The 10,382-nt window shown below is 37.7% G+C and overlaps 1 protein-coding gene across 3 annotated transcripts in view; it reads right to left on the reverse strand.

The window, feature by feature from the left end:
- Positions 1-10,382, reverse strand: part of Eps8 (epidermal growth factor receptor pathway substrate 8) — a 118,388-nt gene that overhangs the window by 98,139 nt on the left and 9,867 nt on the right. Inside the window, exon 1 of one of the 3 annotated variants that reach the window (XM_005379020.2) lies at positions 721-805. The exons of 1 other annotated variant lie outside the window; for it this stretch is intronic. The gene's annotated coding sequence lies outside the window, so the exon portion shown is untranslated. Of the gene's footprint in view, positions 1-716; positions 806-10,382 lie in introns of those variants that run through there. One more of the 3 variants, XM_005379019.2, reaches the window with a different exon arrangement.

Genomic DNA, 10,382 nt, shown 5'->3' on the forward strand with positions numbered 1-10,382 from the left:
AGCACCATAATTATAAACTTGGATTTCCTTTTGAACAGTTGGTTCAAAAGGAAAAAGCTTCCATTAATTGACCAAATTTTTGCAAGTTCCATTAATATTCATGGATTTAAAAAAAAAAAAAAACTTTAAATACACACATTCAACTACCTTTTAGGTCCCAAGTAAAATGTTTACACAGAAATTTGGCAGGGTTAAGTCTGTGGACTTAAAGCCAATAACAACCTAAGACGGCTAAACTTGGTTAATAAGCAAATTTTCATAGTACAACTAACACTGTGTAAATAATCCAAAGCAGTTAGCATTTACAAGATGATCATAGTATTTTATATATAAGATTAACTACAAAGTAACTATCAGAAAACTTGACATTATGTCTCTGCATTCCCTACTGTTAAGAGGCAACAGACCTCTTCTTAGTAGATGCCGCAGAGAGAGTATTCTTTTAACCACCACGACCCAGAGGAAGGAAATCCTTTAAAACCCATCTCTGTAAGCAAGAAGACAGGAGACAGGATGCTGTGAAGACTGGGGTACAGCCAATTTCACTAAGTTCAGATTCCATGTGGAATATCAAAAAATAATTTTTTAGAAAGTGTCAAAGGACTTACTTGGACAAAAAGTGCTACAATGTTTCAAAATCTACAAACACCTTCTCTAACACTTATGCCTTTGACAGCTCTCCTCAGCAAAGAAAATATTCACAAACTCAAACTTACCTACCCACACAGTTCAGGCCAAACTGCTCTATGAGATCCTCAGGCAATAGTGAGATGGAATTCTTCTGGGCTCGGGGATGTGCTAAGTGACCTTTGGCACCTCCAAAGAGGGGGCGGGACTCTAAGCTTAGGTTTCGGTATTGTACTATACTGAACAGTTTCTCCTTTGCTTTCTCCAGGGCGTTAACTAAGACTTCCTCTTCTTCTTAAGTAAGTAAACACAGCTACTACTAAGAACTTCCAACTCTTGCCTAAGGTGCTGAGTTTAAAATGGTATAAATAACAATGGCCAGCATTGATTGAGAATTTACTGTGTGCTCTAGAATTAACAATAGTTACCATGATTACTTCCCTGTTAAAAGAGACAGAATCTGAGGGACACTGTGTTAACAGGTAACTTGAAGGAATCCTGGGCGAGGCAATACAGTCAAATGAACTAATGAGGTCTTTGCACCACAAACACTTGGACATGAGGAAAATAAGTGTAACAATATTAAATACACAGCTTCAATCCCCTGGCACAAACTAGAGCTAGATCCAATGGCCAACTTGGGAAATAAAAGCACTGACAGCTATGGCCATGACAGATGCTCATGTAACCCTGAAAGTCTACATTCAAATTGAAATCCTGGCCTTGCAGGCAGACGTGATCAGAAGAAAATGCTTGCTCAACACAGAAGAAATATGTTAGATTTCTGGGCCTTGATTCCAGCAAGCAGGAAACAAGTTACACAACTGTACACAGCTGTCCAGTTGCCTCTGTAAGGACAGACGAAGAGGGATTGGGCACACTCATACATGGGCATGAAGTTGGTACTAAGGTTCTCCCATAAAACCACAGTGATCTTTTTCTTTTACTTTTGTTTTGTTTTGTTTTATGTTTTTTTGAGACTGGGTTCACTAAGTAATGCAGGCTGGCCTTGAATTCACTTATGTAGCCCAAGCTGGCCTCAAACTCTTGGTGATCCTCCTGCCTTAGCCTGCTGAGTGCTGGGATTACAGGCATGCGCCATTTAGCCCAGCTACAGGCTTCTTTAAAGTGCTGTGATCAGTTAAATAGTCGTGGGGGTATACAACAAATTCACCTATTGTCTTAGTTATATGTCAAGGGAGCTTGTCTCTAAGAATATGGGGGAGAACACAGAGGAATGCTATAATCAAAAATTAAAATCATAAACCTGTGACACACTGCTTTAAAATTAGACTCTTATTTGTATGAGGTTATCCAAGCTAAGAAATTAAGAATCTCCAAGCTAAGAAACTAGGTTAGTGATATCCCTGGCATTTCCAGAAGAGGCAAACATAAAATCACTTTAAAATAACACCACATAAATATGGCCAAATCTGCCCATAGAAAAACAGAATTAAAACCCAAACAAAAACAAACAAATCAAACAAAGACTGAAGACGAACTTCTAATTTATAAAATATGTGAGAAAATAATGCACCCAATATTAACCTTTAACAGATATAACAAACAGAAAATTTAGTGTTCACCTACTCTTATTACAAAAACTTAAAAATTAAAGTACATTTAAATTATTAAGAATATGAAGGGGGAAATAATATGAACAAAAGACATCTATGAAAACTAGATGACTGGAAAACTAGGTAGGGAAATTTGAAACTAGTATTGGTGTATTAACTGTACCTTAATTTATTATTAGAGAACTGTTTTTAGAAAAACCAGTAAACTTAGCTCCATAAAGATAGACACATTTCCCTACGTACAGCACCCAGCGTTTCCATTAGTTTTCTGTAATTTAAAAAGAGAATAACAATACTGTACATAGAGCTTTTATAACTGACTTAGAGAGGCTGGGGGTATAGCTCAGCGGCACAAGCGCCTGCCTGGCAAGCTCGAGGTCCTGAGTTTGATTCCCCATACAAAAAAAAAAAACCTGATTTAGAATCAAAATCAATGTCACAACTCCATTTGCTGAGCAGTACCCGCTGCACTCCACCACCTGTCAAGCTCCTGACCACTCTCTTCTCTGATGCTGATCATTCCTGCAAGTCCTCACCTGTCTCCCAGGCTACTCTGTACCACCTGCAGCCTTGTGGAAAAGGTGGAGTGGAAACTGACACGCCACCTAGATCCCCTCTCAGGACCGAGGGATACTCCCCAGCTGCGGAAGGGCTGCCAGCCGACGCCCTCAGCAGTCAGCTCTCTTGACAATGGCCTCCGCTGAAGAACTTCATCACCCAACATCACACCATCTGCCCAGGGACGGGGGTCTGTCAACCATCTGAAGACTTGCTAACACGTGGAAGGTCTCGTTCCCGTTTCCAACTGGGGACAATGGTGAAGAGCCATCCAAGATTTAGGTCTCTCCACCAGAACAGATCTTACTTGAGACTCCATGGCAATCCCACCTTGTGCAATCCTAGTTTGTCCCCTGCTTTCCACAGAGACTGACTCCAAGAGCACTTCCTAATAAACTTCCTGCATGCTAATACGGATTTCAAAGCTGGCTTCCTGGGAAACTCAACTCTGACTGAGAGCATCTGGAAAAAACGGCAGGGTATAGCTACGCAAAGGAGTGACAAGAGTAGAATTTTGGAGTATTGAAACCAATAGGGAGAACAGCAGAAAGTACTGACACAATCTCTTCGGTGAGGAGATCAATATAGTATTAAAAGTATAGAAGGAAAAACCTTCAAAATGAATGGGATTACCACAATAAACAACAGAATCACAAAACTCTACCTCCACATTTCAAAGTATCATTTTACTTGACATCTCAAAGCGATCTGAGTGGGTGTGTCACCATTCCAACTCCTGTCATTTTTTCGGTAATATCTCACAGGCTCATGGATTTGTCAAATACTACCCATACCAAAAAAAAAAAATCGTTGCTGCCTCAAAAAAGACAGTTCTTAATAACAAATTAACAAGTACACTTAATACACTGCTCCTAAAGTGAGAAAATGCTGTTTTACTTTTTGCTTCTGAATCTTTGATTAAAAACACTGATGAAGTTTTATGAAAGGCTAATCTGGTTCAGAATCTGATGAGAATACTAGTAACAACTTGGGAGTTATATGCACACTCAGAATGCCACGGAATGGTACAGGGCAAATCTTAGCAAGGCTCATGGATATTTGTTGATTCTCTTACTTTTATAAGGTAGGGCAGTTGGTCAGAAGTCACCATATGAATCATTATACCTTAGAGATGTGGAAGATTTAGTTACCGCACATTTGGAGGAGGCTGGGAACATCTCTAATGTAACCATGCCCTACATCCTATACTTAGCAGCCACACACAGAGAGGCGGACAAAAGAGGCTATAACATAACCTGCAAATAAGATCAGCAGGCCCAAAATGGCAGAAGGTGACACCAAAAGTGTTAGGACAGCGGAGCAGAAGGGATCAACAATGCCGTCCACTCCTACTGGAAGTACCCACAGACCCTGCTCAGTTCCCGTATGCTCGGCCCCCACTCATAACCTGGGTTTCACTTCTTCCTCTCCTAAGATTCACTAACTGCTTTGTCTTCTCAAAAGCAATCTTCTTGTCCCTCTAACTTTTAAAGCTTTTTGATGGTAGTATGAAATTAATGTACTTGTGAGAGAATCTAAAAGAGGTTTCTAGGGAAAAGCCTAGCTATATATTGGCAAATTTCAATTATATACAAGCTACCTAAATTCACACAGGTAGACTGATCAATCAAATGGTTGACCAATCAAATGTTTTAACAATTTATCTGGGGAAGGGAGGAGTGTGGTATAAGTTGTATATGAGGAGAAGCATATCTAAGTACTTATATGTTCTAGGCATGCAAAAGGACAAACATGCATGGCACGTAACTAAGAGGAAGAAGAATTTTGTTCCTAGTTTAAAAAAAAAAGGTTAAATAAGTCACTATGGGTTTGAAGCTATTCTTTTGTCACAAACCCTCTGGTTTAAAGGCAAAATAGATAGATAGATAGATAGATACACATACAAATTTTATTGGATATAAAATGTACTCTAAGTAAATATAAATAGCAGGACTAATATAATTCATTCTTCTCACAACCTATTTAGAAGAGTGAAATTATAATTAAATTCGAGTCTATAGATAGCATAAGTCTTCTTTAAATTAGAAAAATACTGACTTGAAAGAGATAAACCAAAATTATATGACAAGTATACAGAAGTGGACAAAATGGTAGTTCTGCTGAAACTGGCCACATTTAGGAATCTACTAAGAGAAAGCACATACAAACTTATTCGACTTAAAGATTTTAAATGTCATCTTTAATCTGAAAAGTTACAAGAATATAAGATCTTATTTGGCAATTTCAATCAAAAGTCCAATGCGCTTTTGAAAAAACAGTTGAAACAAAAGAAAAGCAGTGTTCTGTCACTGCCATTCATGTTCTATCACCAAAGGCAAGCTGTGAGGTGTGAAGAATTCAGCACTAGGTTCTGCTACTTAACCGCCCCGTAACCTTGGGTGAGGTAGGCGACCTCTCCTACCTCCACTGCCTTACCTGCAAAAGGAAACCGGTTTGTAAGCTCTCATTCAGACCTAACACTCTAGACTCTTTTCCAACTTCAAATTTCAAAAAAGACAATCTACTTAGATTTTGGCTAAAACATAATCATTTCCAGTTTTACTGTTTTCAGCACCAAGTGCTAAATTTTCAGAAAAATAAAATAACCAAATAGCAAAACTAATGATGAATAAGGAAAAATTATTAGTTACACAAGGACATCCGTAAATTCACAAATGATCAAATAACACTTTTACTGAACCTCTTGTTTCTGCTGAAAATACCCATTTAAACAGACTCTGCTGAAATACAACATGTACAAAGAATTTTTGACAGGCAGGGAAGATAAAAGCTTTCAGCAAGGCAGTACCAATATTTCCCACCATTCTAGAGCTATCACTTAAACTTTCCTCATTTCACCTGACACAGATGTGGTAGCACTCCACATAATTAGCGTAGTGAATGCACATCAAAAAGGCTGACAGAATGTGCCTTGGAAAATAGCATTTTTAAACTTATAATGTCATCCCACAGAGCCTAACCTTTCCACAAAATGTTTAAACCTAAGGCAAAAGCGCTTCTTAAATCCACAAGCACCCTTGATGATAACATAGCTCGACCTCATCTATCTAGAAACACATGCCACAGCCCTGGGAAGGAAGCGAGGGAGGAAAAAAGGGGCAGGAGCCAATCAGAAAACACAAAGAAGAAATTGTGTGTACAGATAAGGTTTCACCTTGGCAAAAAACCAGGAGAAATGCCCAGGTTTCATTCCAAATCATGGACCTACTGAAGCACTGCAAAATATCACAGACAGAGATATACAGTACTTTAACAAGTTAATAGTGAGCAAGCGGACTGGAAAAATTAAATCAGGAAGCATTACAAAAAAAAAAAAAAGCAGAATGAAATGTTTGCTTTCAGGCTAGCAGTTAGAAAAAGCTGTGCAAATAGTTGCTAGGATAATACAGCTATGTCATTCTTTGAAAATAAAACCTGCAGTTAAATTTGCACATCACATGATCCTTGAAGCCTGTGTGTTACCAATAAACAGGGACAAGAGACGGGGACTGAAGTCAGACCAGCCGGGTCAGCATCACCACAACTGCAGTCACATAAAAGAAGGCATTACACTGACCCTTGAAACGGGCCCAGGGGCTGAACCCCACAGTGAGACACTGGTATTATATTGCCAGAAGACACACCAGTTTCAAAAGTGGTTTAAATTCTCTAAATATCAGTGGACTGGAGTTTGCCCAGGCAGCAGAATTTACTTATGGCTGTTGGCTGACTAATCTGTTAATATGGTAAAAGCTTATGCTCACAGGAGAAAATAGTAAAGGTCACTGTCAAGTTTATACTCAATTTATAAAACGCTGGTTTTCTGATTCAAGTCCTAATTTTTGTTTTGCTTGAAGATTCAAGACCTTGTACTGATAATTCTAACAATAGTATCTAACTCTTAGATTTTTAACATGGGGCTAAGGGAAAGAGATTAAATAAACCTGTACAAAAGGTGGCATCTTTTTGTTAGAAGACCCAGGGATCTGAACTCTAAAACTTTACTTTTCCTCTGGCTCAATAATTTAGTGTTACATGACCTTTAAATAAATCTCTAATGTAAGCACTAGAATTCAGGTGTAAAGAACTTGAGTACATACCCAACACAGGGTCAAATCCTAACTCTGTTATTTATAGGCATGTTTACCTAAGTGTCTGTATATTTATAAAATGAAAATAGCATCCTCCTCACAGAGACTGAATGTGATCACGTACATGAAGAGCATAGCACGTTGCCTGATGGACTATAATAAATGGGGGATTCCGACAACTCCTCTGAGTTTTCTCCTCTAAATAATTCAAACATTTTCTCCCTGCCGGATGCGGCTTCAGATCAAATGAGGTGACATACACTTTAACTCTCTTTTACTATGATACAACCATAACATAGAAGTTGTTCAGTGGCAGTCACATTCTGGAAATGGTGCCAGTCATACTATGAATGCTCCACAAACCTGATGCTCCAAGCAAGTAAATCTGCCCACCGCTTGTGCTCAGAACTCTTTATTGTCTGAATGCAGCTATGCAAAATCTAAAGCTCTTCCTGCAGGATGGGGGTGTACCTCGAGAGTGGAATACTGCTTGGGTTCAATCCCTGCAACAGCGCAAAACAAAACAAAACAAAGGATAAGGACCTGATCCCTGCCTCACTTTTCAACTTTTCTTTTTTTTTGTCTTTTTGAGACAGGGTCTCATTATGCATATGCAGTTCAGGCTGGCCTTGAGCTCATGTTGTAGCCCAGGCTGGTCTCAAACTCGCAAGGATCCTCCTGCTTCAGTCTCCCAAGTGCTGGGATTACAGGCATGCGCCACCACGCCCAGCTGCCCAACTTTTCTTTCCATTTCCTCCTCACTCACTTTGCTCCATCTTGGCCTCCTTGGGCGTGTTGTTCCCTTTGCTCAGAACTAATTTCTCCATCTCTCAGCATTTTTCATCCTCTAAGCTCCAGCTTATCACTTGCTCCAAGAAGCACAACCAGGTATTTAAGCATAATATTATCCCTTCCCCTACACAACCCACCCTTGTGTATCATCTTCTATGCAAAGAGATTTCTTATTCTCTTTCTATTGCTTAATGCACCTGTGGTTTTATACGTTATTTACTTTGGGCCTATCTTCCTCATTAGAATATATGCTTTGCAAGGGATGGGGCTAGCCTTTGCTGCTGTGACCGTAACACTGAATTACAATAATTGACACATATGTAATAGGTAAAAGTAATCAAATAGATGCCAATATATACTCAGAGTGAAAAGAAGGTAAGAAAATGCTATAATTTAAACACAACAGAAGAATTCACACTTTCCCCAAGGACAGACCATAGAAAACCCACCCAGGCATATCTATCATAGCCATTGCCTGCTAAGTCCCATTCACAATAAACCCAATACACACCAAAGAGGTATTTTTTAAACAACAAATAAAATCAAATAGATGTGGGTTTTTTGCGGGGTTTTTTGTTGTTGTTTTGTTTTGTTTTTTTTGCTTCTTTGTTCTAACCTGTAATAACTTGTCTCCAAACTGTTTACTTTGGTAGATGGAAACAAACAAAGCAATACTGGAAAAACTATTATCACACTCAGAATAAAAGTACACCGTCTACAGGATTTGATTTTTTTTAAAAAAGTGATCACCTGGAAGCAGCCAGTTCTGTTAAATAGACAGAAAAATTCATCCACAATCCTTGGAAATCCCAGCCCATTGGTTTTTCTCTGCTGGACTAGTCAATTTTATTATTTCTTTCTTATGTATGTATAACAATAGGGGTTTTTTGCCTTTGTATAGGCATCAGGTTAAAGAAGTTTTCCTGAAAATTTGAAAGTAATAATAGCACAGTTTATTTCTACAACAAATTTAAAGGAATAAGAAATGTCTGCATGATTTTCAATGTCTCATTCAGCACAAAACATGAAACATTTTTCATTTTTCTTCTATTTTATAAACATTATTTCTGATTTAAAAAGATACAAGGCAAGAAACAACCTACATCATCAGACATACTCCTGGCCAAGAATAACTGCTTCCATCATATATATATTTTTTCTACTATTTCATATATATATATTCTAATTGAAATGGAACTCCTCTCCATACAGTCTTGGAACATTTCAACTTTAAAAAGTATACTTTGGTAAGTCACAGCTAAAAAAACACCATACAATGAATGGCTCTAATTAAAATCTCTCATAGTCTTATTTTTACATGATTACTAGACACCAGTATGCAATTAATCATTTGAGTGCAATTACACTGTTTCTAGTACTTCCTTATCATAAATATCTGCAACTATCCTCCTCCTACCGAAATTTTTCTGCATACCTCTGAGTCCCACTTCATCACCTGTTAAAGGCCCCATCTCTCAATACCATCACACTGGTGATTAGAGTGCAACACAGGACTTGGTGTGGACACATTCAGACCATAGCACGCTTGCTCCAGTAGTTTACAAAAACAGTTTTTGCAATTAGCTCACACTGTCACTGGACCACAGGAAACTACATATTTATAAAAATCTTTTCCAATCTGCTGCAGAAAAACAAATAATGTTTCTTAACTTAGTCATTATATTAATCTCTCTTTAAAACTATTTTTTTTTTTTTTTTTTTGTCTTTTTGAGGCAGGGTCTCACTTTGTAGCCCAGGCTGGTCCCGAACTTGAAAACGATCCTCCTTGCCTCTGCCTCTGGAGTGCTGGGATTACAGGCGTGCGCCACCACCCCCAGCCCTTTCCTCTAACTTCTTCAATTTTTTCTTTTTTTTTTTTGCTGATTCTTCAGCTTTATTTTTCTTTTAGATCTATAGGAATCACTCTGTTGTCCGTATGAATTTTTCATTATACGGGTATAAGGCATAACTATGCATGTTTTCCCTTTAGACCAAAATAAACATACATTTTGGATTTATTTTTTCAAAGTCGAGTTCTAACTTAAAAACATAAAGTAGAACTATTCTACACCTACCTTTTTTGAGGTAGTACACTATATCAGTCTATACAAATCTAACAATATTAGATACTATTCTGAAATTTAAAAACATACCTATTTTATAAATTTCATGGAAGTGGTAATCTTTTCCAAGATATAAAACCAAAATTGCCTTTTTATCAACTTCCAAGTAAAGGCTGTTTTATACTGAAGAAGGTGAAGTTTTTCACATAATATTATTTCTCCAATCTCAAACAAGTTACACCTTAATTTTTACTGACATGCTGAGTTAAGTTTTAAAACATTTTTATAAGGATGACTATGCTGCCATTGTCTCTTATGAATGCTGAGCAACAGAAAAGCTTCAAGGTTTATCAAGACAAATTTGAAATATCACCAGTGAGTCAGTCCATCAATCATAAAGCTATAAACTTTCAGAGTTTGGTGACAATTCTCATCTTAGACTTCCAGGGTAAACTGTATGCTTTGTGTATATGGTTTGCCTCAAATACCACTAAAAAGTCTTAACTGCCACTAACATTTGGTAGATGTAAGATGACCTGTAAATAAAAGAACAACAACAAAAACATACATATGTCCATCAAAAGAAGATAAGAAAAATGTGGTATTTATATTATTTATAATACAAATGGAATACTACACTGCCATAAAGAAAGATAAACTTGATGCATTTGTAG

Source organism: Chinchilla lanigera, unplaced genomic scaffold (genome assembly GCF_000276665.1).
Source record: "Chinchilla lanigera isolate Chin_1 unplaced genomic scaffold, ChiLan1.0 scaffold00012, whole genome shotgun sequence".
NCBI lineage: Eukaryota > Metazoa > Chordata > Mammalia > Rodentia > Chinchillidae > Chinchilla > Chinchilla lanigera.